Here is an 18795-nt window from a genome sequence, read left to right on the forward strand (position 1 = left end):
ATTATTATTGGGATGAATCAATTTATTGGAGCTCTGCACAGGGTAGCTGAAATTTTGTCTGATGAACTCCTCCTGTTGGTCAGGAATGAATAAGAGGAGGCTAACACTGTTGAGTTCTTGAAGGACCAGCTCATTCTTATCCAGAGGAATGTTCAGGAAACAAGAAATAAATCTTGCTGTGCTGAAAAGTCACCAAAAAAAATGCAAGAGTAAAACTCAATTAATCAGATGCAGGCCTTGAATTGGGCTAGAAATTGAGATGTAGTTAATCAATTTTTATACTTAAAGGCTGAGCATAAAGAAAGAAAAATTAAAATGTTAGCTTTCTGCCCAACAGTCAAGCCATTGTAGCATGGTTTGGTTGTTCTCCATCAGAGAAAACCTATGTTCTGTACAAAAGAAAGCACTTTACTTGTGCTTCACCAGTATTTATTGGTTCTGCCTATTGGAATACTGGAGAAGTGCACGTCAGGACATATGGAAAATACACATTGTATGACATGGAGCTGCATCATTGCAATTCTGACTCTACACTTTGTTTATCCAGATCTTTAGCAATATTAAACAACTCCACAACACCAGAACTAAAGGGACTAGCACTAAGTTGGAGAGAGTAGCTATGATAGATCTCATTTTTTTTTGAACATTGATATATTTTTAATCTGGAATGTGGAAAAAAAAAGTATTGGTATAAAATTTACCTTTCCTTGGACCACTTTTGCTCAGGATTCATGCCTTCAAACCTGATAGTACTTTCTAAACTTGTTTTACATAAGCTGCTATTATAATTGGCAAACAAACAGGTTTTCCTTCTGTTAGGCTGGCTGAAAGTTTGCACAGGTAAAAGATGATATGATGATGCAAAATTTCAGATTCACCACACAATATTCTACATTCTATCTTCTTCTTCCCCTGTAAATTTCACTATCTCATTACTTCTTGACATATAAAATGCTCTGATTTAACAATCTTAATCATTACAAGAAATAGATGCTGTATTGGGTGAGAGGGCGATCAAAATAATTCAAGACTGTGCAAGGACAGATGGACTAAATTTCATTTTGTGAAAGGAACCTTCAATGTAAGTTGTTGTTGATTTGCCTCCTTGTATGTTGTAAGCTTCTAAAGTTCTTTGCACTCCAGAATTTGTCATTTCTCTGCTGACGCTTAAATATTAACTCTGAAAGTGTATGAAAGTAGTACTAAAAGGACAAAGTTACAATAATAATTAAGTAATAATCCACTAATTAAGTTTGAACATCTAGTTCCTATTTTTACCATGCCAGTGATGCTTCTTTGCCAGTTCCTGAACAGCTTGCAGACGTACTGCTTTAACTGCAGACTGAGTCTGTTTTAGAAGAAGCCACAAATCAGAATCATGGTCTTCCACGTCCTGTCTCAAGTAACGCTCTATAAAAACAAAAAAATACTATGTCATATAAAGCATTTTAATGGGTCACTTACATGCTTATAAACATAATCTGTGACTCATTAATGTTTCTTTTTCTATGCAAAAATCAAATATTGGAGCAAGGCAACTTGTACAATGAAAACAACAGTGAGTGAGTCAACTCATCCTACAGAGTGACAGTTAGAATGTAACTCAAAGACATCAATTAATCTCAGAATTCTGCCCAAGAAGCAAGGAAATAGCTTAAAGACTATGACAATAAAATCAAAATCACTTTATTCAAGGAGAAGAATGATAGCAGAGAACAAAACACACCTGATTCAAATAAAAATCAAACTGAACTGCACATTATGATCTCAGCTGATGCTAATACTGAACAAGTTAGACCCCAGAGTGAACCGGTCTCTTGTGGCACAGTTGTAGTGTCTCGAAGACAGGATACCAGAGTTCAAATCCCACCTGCTTCAAAAGGTGTGTCATCACATTTGAGCAGGTAAATTAAAAAATAACCACAAATTTAAACCAGACTTGATATTTACTGTAGAGATTATACACTTGACACATTCACAAGAGGTTATTTTTTAAAGCACAGCAAAGATGTTCATTACAAAAAATGAAAAAAAACTATAACACACTATAGAAAAACTATTCAAATTATCTCATTACAAATATCAGAAAAACAATTCCTTTACCCAGCAATAAGCTTACAGATGCTCAAACCTCAGTGAAGAGTCCTCCTATCTACCCACGAAAGATGGCACAACTGTTTTCCTTTTGGCAAATTTCTGCTGTGCATTACTTGCTATTATTTTCTTTAGTTAATGTGTGTCTCCCAGGGACACTTAAAACTAAACCACTAACACAGCTCTCAGAATATTCAAAATGGGTTCCTTACACTCGTCATTAAAAAGCATAGACACAGAAACTAGGAACAGGAGTAGGTTATTCAGCTTTTTGAACGTGCTCTGTTATTTAGTACGATCATAGCTTTATCTCAAAGCCTATTCCCGCTTTCTTCACATGATCTTTGATTCCCTTAATATCTAAAAACTTATCTATCATTTACGTGAATATCCTTAGCGACCCAGCTTTCACAGCCTTCTGTAGTAGCAGATTCCATAGGCTGACCACCCTTTCTGTGAAGAAATAATTCATTTCAGCCCTAACCTGGCTGATGTATTGAAATTGGGACCCTTGGTTCTAGACTCCCCAACCATGGGAAAATCTCCCTCCATCCAGTCTGTCCAGCGCTACTAGACTTTTACATGTTTCAATCAGATCCCCTCTCCTTCTGGTGTACAGAGACCCAGTCGAACCGGTCTCTCCTCACAGGTCAGTTCTGCCACCCTGAGCATCAGGCTAGTGAACCTTCACTAGTCTCACTCTGCGGCAAGAATATCTTTCCTTAGGTCGAAAGACCATAACTCTGTACAACTGCAGTAAGGCATCCCCTACTTCAGAACTCAAATCCTCTTGCAATGAAGGCCAATATTCCTTTTGCCTTCCTAATCACTTGCTACACCTGCCTGTTTATTTTCATTGACTGGTGCACAAGGACACCTAGATCCATTTGACCATTCACATTTCCCAATATATCACCCTATAAATAATATTGTGCCTTTCAGTTTTTCACATTTATCCACTTGATACTGCATCTGCCATGTGCTTGCCAAATCACTCTTTGTCTAGATCACCCTAAAGCCTCTTTACATCCTCCTCAAAACTCTCAATCCCACTTACTTTTGTGTCATCAGCAAACCAGGAAATATTGCATTTGGTTCCCTGATCCAAATTATTTTTGTACATTGTGAATAGCTGGGCTAAGCACTGATCCCTGCAGTACAGCACTAATCATCACTTCCAATCCAGAAAAAGACCAATTTATTCCCATACACTGGCTGACAGACAAGAAACAATCACAATCCATACCAATATATTAACTCCAATGCCCTGTGTTTAAATTTTGTCCACTGGCCTCTTTAGGTTTGACTTTATCAAAACCTTTCTTGATACCTAAATACACCACAACCACCGGTTCTTGTTTATCTAATGCAATAGACATATCCTCAAAAAACTCTAGAAGATTAGTTTATCATGAGTTCCCTTTTATAATTCCATGCGAACTTTGTCTAATAAGGTTAATGCTTTCAAAATGCTGTTAATCACATCTTTTCCTAGCATTTTCCTCATTACGTAAGGTGAACTAGTCTGTAGTTCTCACACCCTCCTTTTTTTTAAAAAGAGTGGGCTTACATTTGGCATCCTCCAATCCGTAGGGACTGATCAAGAATCTATAGGATTTTGGAAGATAACTGTCAATGCACCCAATATTTCTAGGGACACCTCCTTTCGTACTTTGAGAAGCAGAATATCAGGCCTGTGGGATTTGTCAGCCTTTAACTGTGTTAATTTCCCTAGCACTTTTTTTTAAACAAAACAGATTTTTTTCAATTCTTCCCTCTCACTAGACCCTTGTTTTCTGGGAAATTATTTGTGTCCTCTTTTGTGAAGACAGAACCATAATGTGTATCCAATTCTGTATTTCTTTGTTCCCCATTATAACTTGCTGTCTATTTCTGATGATAAGGGACCTACATTTGTCTTCAGTAACCCTTTTCTCTTCATATTTCATAGAAGATTTTGCAGTCAGTTTATATATTCCTTGTAAGTTTGCTCTTATGTGCTATTTTCCCTCTCCCAATCAATCTTTTTGTCCACTTTTGCTGAATTCTAAACTGCTCCCAGTCCTCTGGCTTGCTGCTTTTTCTAGCAATTTTATATGTCTCGTCTGGATGTAATACTGCGCCTAATTTCTTTCATAAGCCATGGTACAGCCACCTTTCGTGTTTTATTTTTGCGCAAAATAGGAATGAATACTTTGTTTCTTAAATATAGCCACTGTTAATCCACTGCCAAGCCTTGTCATTAGGTTTCCCAGTCCATCATTACCAACTTAGGCCTCATAACCTTGTAGTCCCTTTTATTTAAAATTCAGTGTTTTCAACAGCCTTTGTGATAAGGTTGACAATTTCACTGTCTTCTACTTGTGGAGCTGTCTTCCCACTGTCTTGTAAGCAATTCAGAACTGCTCCCCAGCCCTGACTGCTTAGAGACTAATAACAGAACCATTACTATAACGGGTGATTTCTCTCTGAATGAATATTCTTCTGCACTGCCCCTCCCCATCCCGCCAACCCCAACCGCTGTCCATGGGTTGTAAAACTCAAGTCAAATACCTTTGCAATCACAAGGGGGCTTGCTCATCATGTATCATAAATCAGATAATTTCTTGGAAGTACTCTTTCAAACTCACTGTTCAAAGTTCCTTTTTGACCTTACAAAACAAAGCACACTTTCACTGAGCTGAAAATTAAAATCCACTTCTCCTCTACCTTAGAACCCAACTTCCCAAATAACCATATATTATCAAAGTTCATCATAAAGTGCAGCATAATTCTTCAAGACATTTTTTAATGCAAGTTTTCTAAAATAACGTTTTGAGATACAATACGTAAATAATTTAGGCCTTGGTATATGGTCAGTACAATATATTTGGTAGGAAACGAATTAGTTTGGACATACATGGTTAGATTTTCCAGATTGCAATGGCAGTCCAACATTGGGTCTAATTCCAGGTTCTAAAGCCTCTGGAGGCTGGAGTGTATTGAACCTCATATTTTAGTGAAGCCCACCAGTTAATGGATAGTTTAATGATATCCAACCAATGATGGAAAAGCACAGCAAGCCGGAGATTTGAGATCCATTTAAATAGTTCTCATCTGTATTTAAAGGCAGAAAATCAGCTGTGAAGAAAGAGTGATGTGGCAGTCTGCCACGGTAGGTCAACTCCATGGTTCACCAATGCCTTCCTGGCATCATGGCAGAGTGTGTATTTTGTTTCTAAAGAGTGGCAAGCGGTCATGTGCCAGATAAACAAAGGGAGGCATGGCTGAAGGTCATCAAAAAGATCAACAGCAATAATGTGGTTAGCTGAGGATGAGCCTGATTCAAGAAGCATTTCTAGAAGTTTGTGCATCATGGCAAAGTAGGTATGAAGCAATTCTAAGCTGTCAGCTCTGAGCATCTTACAGGGGGGCACATCCCAAAGCAGGAGGACCTCAGGGCAGGTGGTGATTAGGGAAAGCAAGAAGATTGCCATTGCCAATTCTCAAGTAGGTAAGAAATCAAAACGATGTAAAATGCAACAAGATAATAATAAGAGTTTGCTGAACGAACAAATAATATCTGCGAGAGCAGACATTCAGGAGTTGGCATGGTAAAATGTGGTTATGCTGGCACACGTGCAGGAGGGCTACCTCGATATTGGCAGGGTTGTCCAATGGCAGGTTTCTGGCAACAATGAGATTGGTGTGTGACAGAGAGAGCTTGTAAATTTTACTGAATACTCCATGGGAGATCCTTAGAACAGCTTCCGCCTCTGCAAAGTCACTTCCAGCAGATGCCATTTGATGTGGTAAAAAATAACAAACCATTCATGAAAATGAAGGAGCTGATATAACTCTTCCCTCTTGCATTGGATGGGTGCCAGAGGACCAGCAGCTAATAGTGGAAACCAAGGCAGAGGACAACTTGCACTAGAATTAAACACACCCACGAACAATGCAAATACACACATCTCACTGACGCCTCAGATAACTTTAAGCCAAGTGCCACTGTGGACAGAACCTGTCAGGGATGGAAGGCAACTCCAGCCATTTTGATTTGGCCAGATACGCAGAGTCCAAGTATAAAGTAGGTCTAAATTTTTCTGTTGACCTTTCGTTTGAGGTAGTGCCTCCCAGTCACTAGGTCCTGCCTGCATGCAAAATTTGAGACTGTCATTTAACCAAGTACACTATAGAATACTGGTTGCATCATAAATGCTGAACCACATGAGAAATGTCTATGACACTGTACCATGGAGACGGGCCACTTTGCAAAATAGACAGTCTGATGTGGACCTTCCAGTGCAGATTGTCATGGATCAGGGCACCCAGGCATTTTTTTTTACCATCACAATCACTATGCCTCCATATGCGTATCATCTCAGGAGTTACAGTCATACAGTCATAGGTCTACTGTACAGAAAAAGGCCCTTCCACTCATCGTGTTTATGCCAGTCAAAAACAACCACCAACCTGTTCTAATACTTCCCATTTTCCAGCACTTGCCATGCAGCGTTATATGCTCTGACAAAGCAAATGCAGAGCTAAATACTTCTCAAATGTTATGAGAGTCTCTGCCTCTACGACCCTTACAGCAGTAAGTTCCAGATTCCCATAGTCCTCGGGGTGAAAACATTTTTCCTCACATCTCCTCTAAACCTCTGCCCCTTACCTTGAAACCTATGCCTCCTGGTCAGTGATCACTCCAAAGGGTAAAGTTTCTTCCTGTCTACCCTATCTAAGCCCCTCAATTTTATACATCTCAATCATATCCCCTCTCAATTTCCTCTGCTCTAGGGAAAACCCAGTCTGTTCAATCTTCCTTCATAACTGAAACTCTCTAGCCCAAGCAATGGTCTGGTAAATCTCCTCTGCACCCTCTCCAGTGCTATCACATTCCCCATATAATGTGCTTCCAGAATTGCAGACAATTAGCTGTAGCATAACCAACATTTTACATAGCTCCAGCATAACTTCTCTGACTCTATTTCTCAACCAATAAAGGCAAGCACACTATATGCCTTCTCAACCATTTTATTCATCTGTCCTGATACCTTAAGGAACTGGTATACACGTACACTAAGGTGTTTCTAATCTTTAATGCTTCCCAGGGTCAATTGTGTATTTTAAAAAAACAAAAGAACTGCAGATGCTGTAAACCAGAAACTAAAACAGAATTTGCTGGAAAAGCTCAGCAAGTCTGCAAGCATCCGTGAAATCAGAGTTAACGTTTTGGGTCCAGTGACCTTTCCTCAGTTACTGGACCCAAAATGTTAACTCTGATTTGTCTGCATCGATGCTGCCTGACCTGCTGAGTATTTCCAGCAACTTCAGATTTTGTTGTCGATCATGTATTACCTTGCCTTATTGTCATGTCCAAGTACATCACCTTTCATTTATCCAGATTAAGTTCCATTTGCCACTGATCAGCCCATCTGACCAGCCCATCTAAAATCCTCTTGCAATCGAAGGCTATACTCCTCCACAGTTTATCACCCCACCAATTTTTGTATTGTCTACGAACTTACTGATCAACTACCCCCTACATTTAAGTCTAAATCATTTATGTAAACGACAAACAGCAACAGTCCCAACAAAGACCCCTGTGGGACCCCACTGGACAGATTTCTAGACAGAAAATAAATCAACTCCCTCAACCATCACCCTCTGCTTCCTGTCACCCAGCCAACTGTGGATCCAATGAGCCGTCTCCTCAGATCCCAAGGGTGCTCTTACTTTGGCTTTCAGTCTTCCATGTGGAACTTTATCAAAAGCTTTGCTGAATTCCAAGTATACTACAACAAAAGCATTGCCCACATCTGCACACCTGGTCAGCTCTTTAAAAAATTCAATCAAGTTGGTCAAACATGACCTCTCCTAACAAAGCAAAGCTGACTGTTCTTGATTAATCCCTGCCTTTCCAAATGCAGATTAATTCTGTCCCTCGGAATTTCTTCCAAATGTTTCCCCACTACGGAAGTTAGACTGATTTGCCTGTAATTTCCTACATTATTCTTTGCTCCCTTCTTGAATAATGCTACCACGTTGGCTGTCCTTCAGTCCTCTGGCACCTCTCCTGTGGCCAGAACAGAATTGAAAATTTTTGAAGTGCCTCTGCTATTTCCTCCCTTCCTTTGTTCAACAACCTGGGATATATTTCATCCACCCCTTGAGATTTATCTATTTTTAAACCTGCCAGACCATTCAGAACCTCATCTCTGTTTATATAATTTAATTGTGATATAGGCCTTTTCCCTGATTCTCTATACCCATATCAGACCTCTCCATAGTGAGCACAAACCCGAAGTTTTCATTCAGAATCCGACCTACATCTTCTGGCTCCACGCATTAATTACCACTGTGGTCCTGTGCATTCACATGCACTCTAGTTGACCTCTCCCAAGATAACATCCTCCACTGAAGTGTGTTCCACTCCTTTCTGGCCACCCATTTTGTGCAGAACACAACAGACCATATCAGCATTGAGAACTTTCGCTTAGGAGTAATGAGAAAGCTTTGGTCAAGACACCTGAATTTAATTTTCTTGAGGTCAGTGGTCTACTGGTTGCCCTTCTTCTAAAATGACAATGGTTCAAGCTCTCCTGTACTTAAGCTGTGGCATGTTGCTCGAGGGACATTAGCTATCTCTTTTACCTGGTACTGAAGTGAAAAAAGATGCCACAGATCTGAAACAAAAACAAATTTCTGGCAAAACTCATCAGATCTGGCAGCAGCTGTGATGAAAAAGCAGAGTTAACATGGAGAGTTCCATGATTCTTCAAAAACTGCAACAGATTCGGAATGAATGAATCAGTTTCAGAAAACTTAATGTACACCTGAAGGAACCACTTAGGATGAAGGCACACAGGCTGGACATGAAAACCATAAGAAATAGGAACAGGAATAGGCCATTCAGCCCTTCAAGCCTACACTGCTATTCAATAGGATGACAGCTGATCTGGTATTCTTCACGTCTACTTTCCTGCCTCAATTCCCCTACTGGTCAAGAATCTATCTCAGCCTTAAACATAGATAAGGACTCTGGCCCCACATCTCCCAATAGCAAGGAGTTCCAAAGACTCTCAACCGTCATAGAAGGAATTCCTCTTCATCTCAGTGTTAAATTGGTGCTCCTTTATTCTGAGGCTATGCCCTCTGCTCCTAGGCTCTTCCATGAGGGGAATCATCCTCTCAGCATTTACCCTATCATGCCCTTTGCTAATCCTACAGGTTTCAATGAGATCAAATCTCAGCCTTCTAAACTCCGGTGAATAGAGTCCAAGCCTGTTTAGCCTTTGCTCATAAGACAATTCCTCCATATCGGGCATCATCCTAATGAACCTTCTCTGAACTGCCTCCAATGAAACAATATCTTTCCTAAAATAACAGGATCAAAACTGCTCACAAGCACCTTGTACAGTTGCAGTATGGCTTCCCTACTCTTATACTCAAAACCCCTTGAAATAAGGGCCAACATTCCATTAGCTTTCCTGATTCCCTGCTGCAGTTGTGTGCAAGCTTTGTGTGTTTCATGCACACGTACCCCCAAGTCCCTTTGTATTGCAGTTTTCTGCAATCTTTCTCCATTGAAATAATACAGTTCCTGTGTTTCTCCCTTTCAAAATGAACAACTTCACATTTCTCCATATTAAACTCCATTTGCCAACGTTTTGTCCACTTAATTAAACTACCAATATCTCTCTAAACTGTTTGTATCCCCTCACAACTTGCCTTTACACCTATTTTTGTGTCATCAGCAAATTTGGTTCCAAAACATTCACTTCCTTCCTTCAAGTCATTAATATATACAGTACTACAAACAGTAGTGGTTGCGGTCCCAGCACTGACTTCACTGGTTACAGGATGCCAACCTGAAAATGAACCCCTCATCTCATTTGCTGTTTCCTGCCCATTAGCTATTTCTCTATCCATGCCAATATACTATTCCAACACCATGGGCTGTTACCTTTGACTCAAATCTTCTGTGAGGTATCCTGTCCAATGCCTTCTGGAAGACCAAATACAACACATCTACTGGTTCAGAGATAGTAAGAACTGCTGATGCTGGAGTCAGGGAAAACATGGTGTGCAGCTGAAGGAACACAGCAGGCCAGACAGCACCAGAGGAGCAGGAAAGCTGACGTTTCAGGTCGGGACCCTTCTTCAGAAATGGGGCTTTCTACTGATTCTCCTCTATCCACGCTGGTTGAGAATTCCTCAAAAAATTCTAATAATTTAGTCAGACATGATTTCTCTCTGATGAAGCCATGCTGACTCTGCTTGATTAGATTACGGTTTTTCAAATGTGCTACTCTTACTTCTTTAATTTTTGGAACAGTAGTTGTTAGGCCAATCGGCCTATAGTTTCCAGCTTTTTGCTTCCCTTCTTTTTTGAATTGGGGTGTCAGATTAACAGTTTTCCAATCCTCCATTACTACTCCATAATATAAGGATTTTTGGAAAATTACAACCAATGCATCCAAATCTCTGTAGCTATTTCTTTTAGAATCCTAGAATGCAAGCCATCAGGGCTAAGGAACTTATCTGCCTTTAGCAGATTGAGTGGAAACCCTTACAGTTGTCTCTGGTACAGAAACTAAAGGGCTGTGATGGAATTTTATGTGGAGGCAACCATGACCAGCACTTGAGGCAAATCACTAACTGCCCTCATCTGCGCTGAAGGTAAAAAAGTGCATCCATCCCTTGAGATATTGGCTGCCAACTGCAAGATCCCACACAGATCAGCTGCCATTCCCCCAACAACTGGAGAGCTACTGTCATAGAATGCCACTGAGTATCCAGTCTTTAGGCCATCATTTAGAAACGTGCACAACTCAATCACCATCTGTACAGATTGTCAAAGCCATCAATATGGTATTCATAATACATGGACAGGGAGGGGAAATGCATCCCAAAATCTTTCCAAAATGCCCAAGAAAAATATCAGGGCAACAACATTGGTAGGAAGAGAGATGAGGTCTTGCAATAGAGATTTAGGGAGTTGGGTTGAAAAATGAAAAGCACGCCTTTACAGTTGTAATCTGCGGATTACTCCCATGCCACAAGCCACCAAGGGCAGAAATAGGAAAAGCATACAGGGGCGGCATGGTGGCTCAGTGGTTAGGACTGCTGCCTTACAGCGCCAGGAACCCAGGTTCGATTCCACCCTCGGGTGACTCTGTGTAGAGTTTGTACATTTTCCCGGTGTCCACATGGGTTTCCTATGGGTGCTCTGGTTTCCTCCCACAGTCCAAAGATGTGCAGGCTAGGTGAATTGGCCATGCTAAATTGCCCATAGTGTTCAGGGATCTGTAGATTAGATGTGTTAGCCATGGGAAATGCAGGGTTACAGGGAAAGGGTAGGAGCTTGGGTCTGGATGGGATGCTCTTTGGAGGGTTGGTGTGGACTTGTTGGGCCAAAGGGCCTGTTTCCACACTGTAGGGATTCTATGAATGCATGGCTAAAGGGCTGGTATAAGAGGGATGGCTTCAGATATCTGCATCTTTGGGATGTTTTCCAGAGCAGCAAGAATCTGTATAAGGACGATAGGTTGCACCTAAACTGAAAGGACACCAAAATCCTTGCAGGGAGGTTTCCCAGTGCCAAATGGGTGGGTTTAATTTAATATGGTATAGGGGTGGGAAACAGAGCAGTAGATCAGCATATCAGATTTGTCCAAACCATTCCAACAACTGGCACTCCTAGCAGGGTGTCACACTGGGCAGGGACCAACCATGTGGCTCCTAATTGGGTGAGTACATTTAATTTTACCACCCGTAGTTAGAAGAGTAAGCCACGTAGTTCATCACTGACATGCCACTAAAAGACATATACAGTTATAGAGTCACAGTTATATAGCACGGAAATAGACCCTTCGGTCTAACATATCTGTGCCAACCTGATATCCTCATCTCATCTAATTCCATTTGCAGGCATTTGGTCCATTTTCCCCTAAACTCTTCCTATTCATGTGCCCATCCGGATGTCTTTTAAATATTCTAATTGCACCCACCTCCACTGTGTCCTCTGGCAGCTCATTCCACGCACATACCACCCTCTGCATGAAAAAGTTCTCCCTCAGGTCCCTTTTAAATGTTTCCCCTCTCACCTCAAACTTATGCCTTCTAGTCTTGCACTCCCCTACCCTGGAAAAAGACCTTGGTTATTCACCTATTCACGTCCCTCATCATTTTATAAACCTCTATAAGCTCCTGACACTCCAGGGAAAAAAGCCCCAGCCGATTCAGTCTCTCCTTATAGCTCAAACCCTCCAATTGAGGAAATATCCTTGTAAATCTTTTCTGAACCCTATCAAGTTGGACAACATCTTTGATGTAGCAAGGACACCAGAAGTGAATGCAGTGGTCCGAAAGTGGACTCTCCAATGTCCTGTACAGCCAGAAGACGACATTCCCAACTGCTATATTTAATACACTGACCATTGAAGGCAAGTGTGCCAAGTGCCTTCTTAAACACCCTATCGACTTGCGACTCCACTATCAAGGAACTATGCACCTGCACCCATAGGTCTCTTTGTTCGACAGCACTTCCCAGGGCACTACCATTAACTGGATAAATCCTGTCCTGCTTTGCCTTACCAAAATGCAACACCACACCATTGATCTAAATTAAATTCCATCTGGCACTCTTCGGCCCACTGGCCATCTGATCAAGGTCCTGTTCTGCTCTGAGATAACCTTCTTCACTTTTCCCTACGTTACCAATTCTGGGGTCATCTGCAAACTTACAAAGGAGAAGGCGGCAAAGATGTCACTGACAGGAATTAGAACATAGAACATAGAACAGTACTACAGGCCCTTCAGCCCACGATGTTGTGCCGAACTTTTACCCTAAACCTAAGGTCTATCTAACCTCCACCACTATCCATATGCCTATATAATAGCCACTTAAATGCCCCTAATGAGGCCGACTCCATCACTCTCTCCGGCGATGTATCCCATACCCCTACCACTCTCTGAGTAAAGAACCAACCTCTGATGTCTCCCCAATATCTACCTCCACTCACTTTAAAACCATGCCCCCTCATAATATCTACCTCCACCCTAGTAAAAAGTCTATGGCTGTCCACTCTATCTATACCTCTGATCATTTTGTACACTCTATCAAGTCACCTCACATCCTTCGTCGTTCTAAAGAGAAAAGCCCTAGCGCTCTCAACCTTTCCTCGTAAGACCTTCCCTTCATTCCAGGCAACATCCTGGTAAATCTCCTCTGCACTTTTTCCAACACTTCCACATCTTTCCTGTAATGAGGCGACCAGAACTGGACACAATACTCCAGATGTGGCCAAACCAGGGTTTTGTATAGCTGGAGCATAATTTCACGGCTCTTGAATTCAATCCCTCTATTAATGACAGCTAACACACCATACGCCTTCTTAACAACTCTATCCACCTGGGTGGTAGCTTTCAGGGAACTGTGGAAATGAACCCCAAGATCCCTCTGCTCCTCCACACTGCCAAGAATCTTTCCCTTAACCCTGTATTCTGCTTTCAAATTTGTCCTTCCAAAATGAATTACCTCACACTTTTCAGGGTTAAACTCCATCTGCCACTTCTCAACCCAGCTCTGCATCCTATCAATGTCCCTTTGTAACCAAGAACCGCCCTCCACACTATCCACAATTAGACCCACCTTCGTATCGTCTGCAAACTTACTAATCCACCCTTCCACTCCTACATCCAAATCATTTACAAAAATCACAAATAGAAGAGGACACAGAACAGATCCTTGTGGTACACTACTCATAACTGAGCACCATGTTGAATATTTTCCGTCCACTACCACCCTTTGTCTTCTAAGGGTCAGCCAATTCTGAATCCAATCTGCCACATTTCCCCCAATCCCATGCTTCCTTACTTTATGCATGAGCTTACCATGGGGAACCTTATCAAACGCCTTACTTAAATCCATGTATACCACATCCACTGCTCTACCTTCATCCACGTGTTTGGTCACCTCTTCAAAAAATTCAATAAGGTTTGTGAGGCATGATCTACCCCTCACAAATCCATGCTGACTATCATGAATCAAACTGTGCCTATCCAACTGATCATAAATCCTATCTCTCAGAGCCCCTTCCAATAATTTGCCCACCACTGACGTAAGGCTAACTGGCCTGTAATTTCCGGGGCTATCCCTATTCCCTTTTTTGAACAAGGGAATGATGTTTGCCTCTCTCCAATCTTCCGGCACTATACCCGTGGACAGTGAGGATGAAAAGATCATTGCCAAAGGCCCTGCGATCTCTTCCCTCACTTCCCATAGAATCCTTGGATAAATCCCATCAGGCCCAGGGGACTTATCTATCTTCAACTTCCTCAAAATTCCTAGTACATCTTCCTTACTGACATCCACCTCCACTAGCCTACCAGCCTGTTTCACATTGTCCTCTACAACTAGGTCCCTGTCAGTTGTGAATACCGAAGAAAAGTATTCATTAATATCTCTTTAGGTGCAATGCACAAATTCCCTTTACAATCCTTGATCGGTCCAACCCTTTCTCTGGTCATTCTCTTATTCCTCACGTACATGTAAAAAACCTTGGAGTTTTCCTTGATCCTATCTGCCAAGGTTTTCTCATGCCCCCTTATAGCTCTCCTAAGCCCTTTCTTCAGCTCCTTCCTGGTTAACTTGTATCCGTCTAGAGCCTTTTCCGTTCCTTGTTTCCTAAACCTTATATAAGCATCCTTCTTCCTCTTAACCAGTCGTTCGACCTCTCTTGAGAACCAAGGCTCCCTCCCTCTTCCGCATCTTCCCTGCCTGCTAGGGACAAACATATTGAGCACACACAGTATGCATTCCTTAAACAATCTCCACGTTTCAATGGTGCTCTTCCCTGACAGCATCTTTTCCCATTTTACGTTACCCAGTTCTTGCCTAACAAATTGTAATTACCATTCCCCCAATTATAAACCTTACCCTGCTGTATGTACCTATCCTTTCCCATGACTAGTGTAAAAGTAACAGAGTTATGATCGCTACCGCCAAAATGCTCTCCTACCAACAGGTCTAACACTTGGTCCGGTTCATTGCCAAGCACCAAATCCAAAGTGGCCTCTCCTCGTGTTGGTCTATCTACGTACTGTGTCAGGAATCCTTCCTGAATGCACTAGACAAAATCCGTTCCATCTGAACTATTACAACTAAAAAAAGTTTCCAATCAATATTTGGAAAGTTGAAGTCACCCATGACTACAACCCTGCGACTTCTGCACCTTTCCAGTAGCTGCCTCTCAATCCACTCCTCCACTTCTCTGCAACTATTAGGGCGTCTGTAAAAAAAAACCCCCAACAAAATGACTGCTCCTTTCTTGTTCCTGACCTCAACCCAAACTAACTCTGTAGATATATCATTCTCGAACTGCCTTTCAGTAGCTGCTATACTAGCCTTGATTAGCAATGCCACTCCCCCGCCTTTTACCACCCTCCTTATTTCTTTTAAAGCATCTAAATCCCGGAACTTCCAACAACCATTCCTGTCCCTGAGTTACACTAGAAGTATCAGAAATAAGGCGGATGAACTTAGGGCATGGGTCAGTACTGGGAACTACAATGTTGTGGCCATTGCAGTAACTCAGGGACAGGAACGGTTATTGGAAGTTCCGGGATTTAGATGCTTTAAAAGAAATAGGGAGGGTGGTAAAAGAGTGCATTTTCTGTAATGGCCACAACATCGTAGATCCAAGTACTGACCCAGGCTCTAAGTTCATCCGCCTTATTTCTGATACTTCTAGCACTGTAGTATACACACCTCAAACCATCCCTGTGTCCACAATTGCGCTCCATCAACCGCATTTCTTTATTAACAACCTCACTCCCTGTTGTGTGTCTGTTGGAAGGCTGAATACCTCATCTTCTGAATTACAAACCCGCTTCGCCACCCCCTGCCAATCTAGTTTAAACCATCCCGTATAGCTCGAGCAAACCTCCCTCCCAGGATATTTGCGCCCTTCCGGTTCAGGTGCAACCCGTCTTTACTGTACAGGTCCCACCTTCCTCAGAACGTGCTCCAATTATCCACATAATGGAAGCCCTCCCTCCTACACCAGCCCTGTAGCCACATGTTTAGCTGAAGTTCTGGGAGACGGCACTGTAATCACCATGACTGGTCTGAATACTGCAGAGGAACTGGTGTCAAGGAGTGGTTAAACCTGAAACACTACATTAGTGTAGTGTTCCCCCCCAATAACCTCCTCTAACCAAAACAAAAGCACTGCAAAGAGGACAAGCAAGGTAAGACAAGTGTACAAGGGTAGAGATGGCAGTTAGGGCAGTTGTATGCTCCTCCTGTCAGATGCGGGAAATCAGGAAGCAGTCTAGTGTCCCTGACAACTACATCTGCAGGAAGTGTGACCAGCTGTAGCTGCTCACAGACCACATGGTTCGGTTGGAGAAGCAGCTGGAACACTGCAGTGCATACAGGGGGCAGACAGAGTGACAGGCACTAGCTTTAGGGAGGTAGTCACACCACAGATCCAGACAGATAGATGGGTGACCGCCAGGAGAGGCGGGCAGGTAGATATTCCCCTGTCAAACAGGTATATGTGGGGCAAAGTCCAGGTAAGCGATAGTAGTAGGTGACTCGATAGTCAGGGGCACAGACAGACATTTCTGTGGCCGTGAATAAGACTCTAGGATGGTGTGTTGTCTCCCTGGTACCAGGGCATTGGATGTCTCTGAATGGGTACAGGACATCCTGAAACGGGAGGGAAAACAGACAGAAGTCATTGTCCACATTGGTACAAATGACATAGGTAGGAAGAGGGAAGAGGTCCTGCGAGGACAATTCAGGGAGTTAGGTAGGGAGCTAAAAAGCAGGACCATCAGAGTAGTAATCTCAGGATTACTACCCATGCCATGGGCTAGTGAGGCTAGGAACGGAGAGACAGTACAGTTGAACAAGTGGCTACAGAGCTGGCTTAGGAGAGAGGGCTTTAGATATATGGATCATTAGGATGCCTTCTGGGGAAGGTGGGAGCTGTACAAGAAGGACAGGTTGCACCTGACCTGGAGGGGCACCAATATCCTGGGTGGGAGGTTTGCTAGAGCGCTTCAGGAGCGTTTAAACTTGTGTGGCAAAAGGGTGGGAACCAGAACAACAGGCCAGTAAGTGCAGGGACTCGGGACAAAGGAGAGACTGAGTTATGCATAGTGAAGAGTAAGAGCTGCCACAGGGAGGTCACGGGGCTCAGAGGGACTGGAGGTCTGGAGTGCATTTACTTCAATGCAAGTATAACAGATAAGACAGATGAACTAAGAGCATGGATTACAGCATGGAATTATGATGTTATTGCCATGACTGAGACAAGGTTAAAAGAGGGGTAGGACTGGCAGTTTAACATTCCAGAACATTGCTGTTCTAGAAGGGGCAAGAAGGGAAGCAAAAGGGGTGGGGGAATTGTATTGCTGCTTAGGGATCACATCTCAGCTGTGTTGAGGGAAAATACATTGGATGAATCTTGCAGTGAGGCATTATGGGTGGAGCTCAGGAATAGCGAGGGTGAAATCACAATGCTGGGAGTTTTCTACAGACCTCCCAACAGCCCACGTGAGACAGAAGAGCAGATATGTAGTCAGATACTAGAAAGGGGTGGAAAAAAGCAGATTAGTTGTGGTGGGTGACTTCAACATTCCTCTTATTAACTGGGACTCACTTACAGCCAGGGGCTCAGATGGAGAACAATTCGTTAGATGTGTCCAGCTGGGTTTTTTGAGACAGTATATTGACAAACCAACCAGAAAGGAGGCCATACTAGACTTGGTATTGGGGAATGAGCCAGGGCAGGTGATCGATGTTTCAGTGGAAGAGCATTTTGGGCTTACTGACAATAACTTGCTAAGATTTTGAGCAGTCATGGACAAAGACAAAAGTGGCTCTCACGTGTGGGTGTTTCATTGGGCAAGGGCCAATTACACCCAAATTAGACAAGAACTGGGGAATGTGAATTGGAAGTGAATGTGGATTGAATGTGGCTATTCTGAGGAAGGGTCACCGGACCCGAAACGTTAAGTCTGTTTTCTCCTCCACAGATGCTGCCAGACCTGCTGAGCTTTTCCAGCAACTTTGTTTTTGTTCTGTGAATGTGGATTGGAAGCAGTTACTGGAGGGCAAATCTACGTCTAGCATGTCAGAGGCTTTTAAAGACCAGTTGATTAAAGTGCAGGACATGCATGAAGGATAGGAATGGCAGGATCCAGGAACCTCAGATAACAAGGAAAATTGTAAACTTCGCCAAAAGGAAAATGGAAGCATATGATAGGTCTAGGTAGCTACAAACAGACAAAGCCCTTCAGGAGTATAGAGAAATTAGGAAAGAACTTAAATGCAGAATTAGGAAGGCTAAAAGAGGCCATGAAATGTCTTTAACAAACAGGGTCAAGGGGAATCCCAAGGCTTTTTATGCATACAATCCCTACAATGTGGAAACAGGCCATTTGGTCCAATAAGTCCACAGTGCCCCTCTGAAGAGCATCCCACCCAGATCCATTTCCGTAATTTCCCATGTCTAACCACATAACCTAAACATCCCAGGTCACAATGGGCAATTTAGCATAGCCAATCAACCTAGCCTGCACACCTTTAGACTATGGGAGGAAACCCACGCAGACACGGGGAGAACATGCAAACTCCATACAGACAGTTGCCCCAGGCTGGAATCGAACCTGGATTGCGGATGCTGTGAAGCAGCAGTGCTA

At 42.6% G+C, this 18795-nt stretch overlaps 1 long non-coding RNA gene across 1 annotated transcript in view; it reads right to left on the reverse strand.

The window, feature by feature from the left end:
• Window positions 1-1275: 1275 nt before the first annotated feature.
• Window positions 1276-18795, reverse strand: part of LOC109924663 — a 65786-nt gene continuing 48266 nt past the window's right edge. Inside the window, exon 3 of the long non-coding RNA XR_007262803.1 lies at window positions 1276-1410. This is a non-coding gene — a long non-coding RNA (uncharacterized LOC109924663). The remainder of the gene's footprint in view (window positions 1411-18795) is intronic.

The sequence above is a fragment of the Rhincodon typus genome, chromosome 9 (genome assembly GCF_021869965.1).
Source record: "Rhincodon typus isolate 14 chromosome 9, sRhiTyp1.1, whole genome shotgun sequence".
NCBI classification, from domain to species: domain Eukaryota; kingdom Metazoa; phylum Chordata; class Chondrichthyes; order Orectolobiformes; family Rhincodontidae; genus Rhincodon; species Rhincodon typus.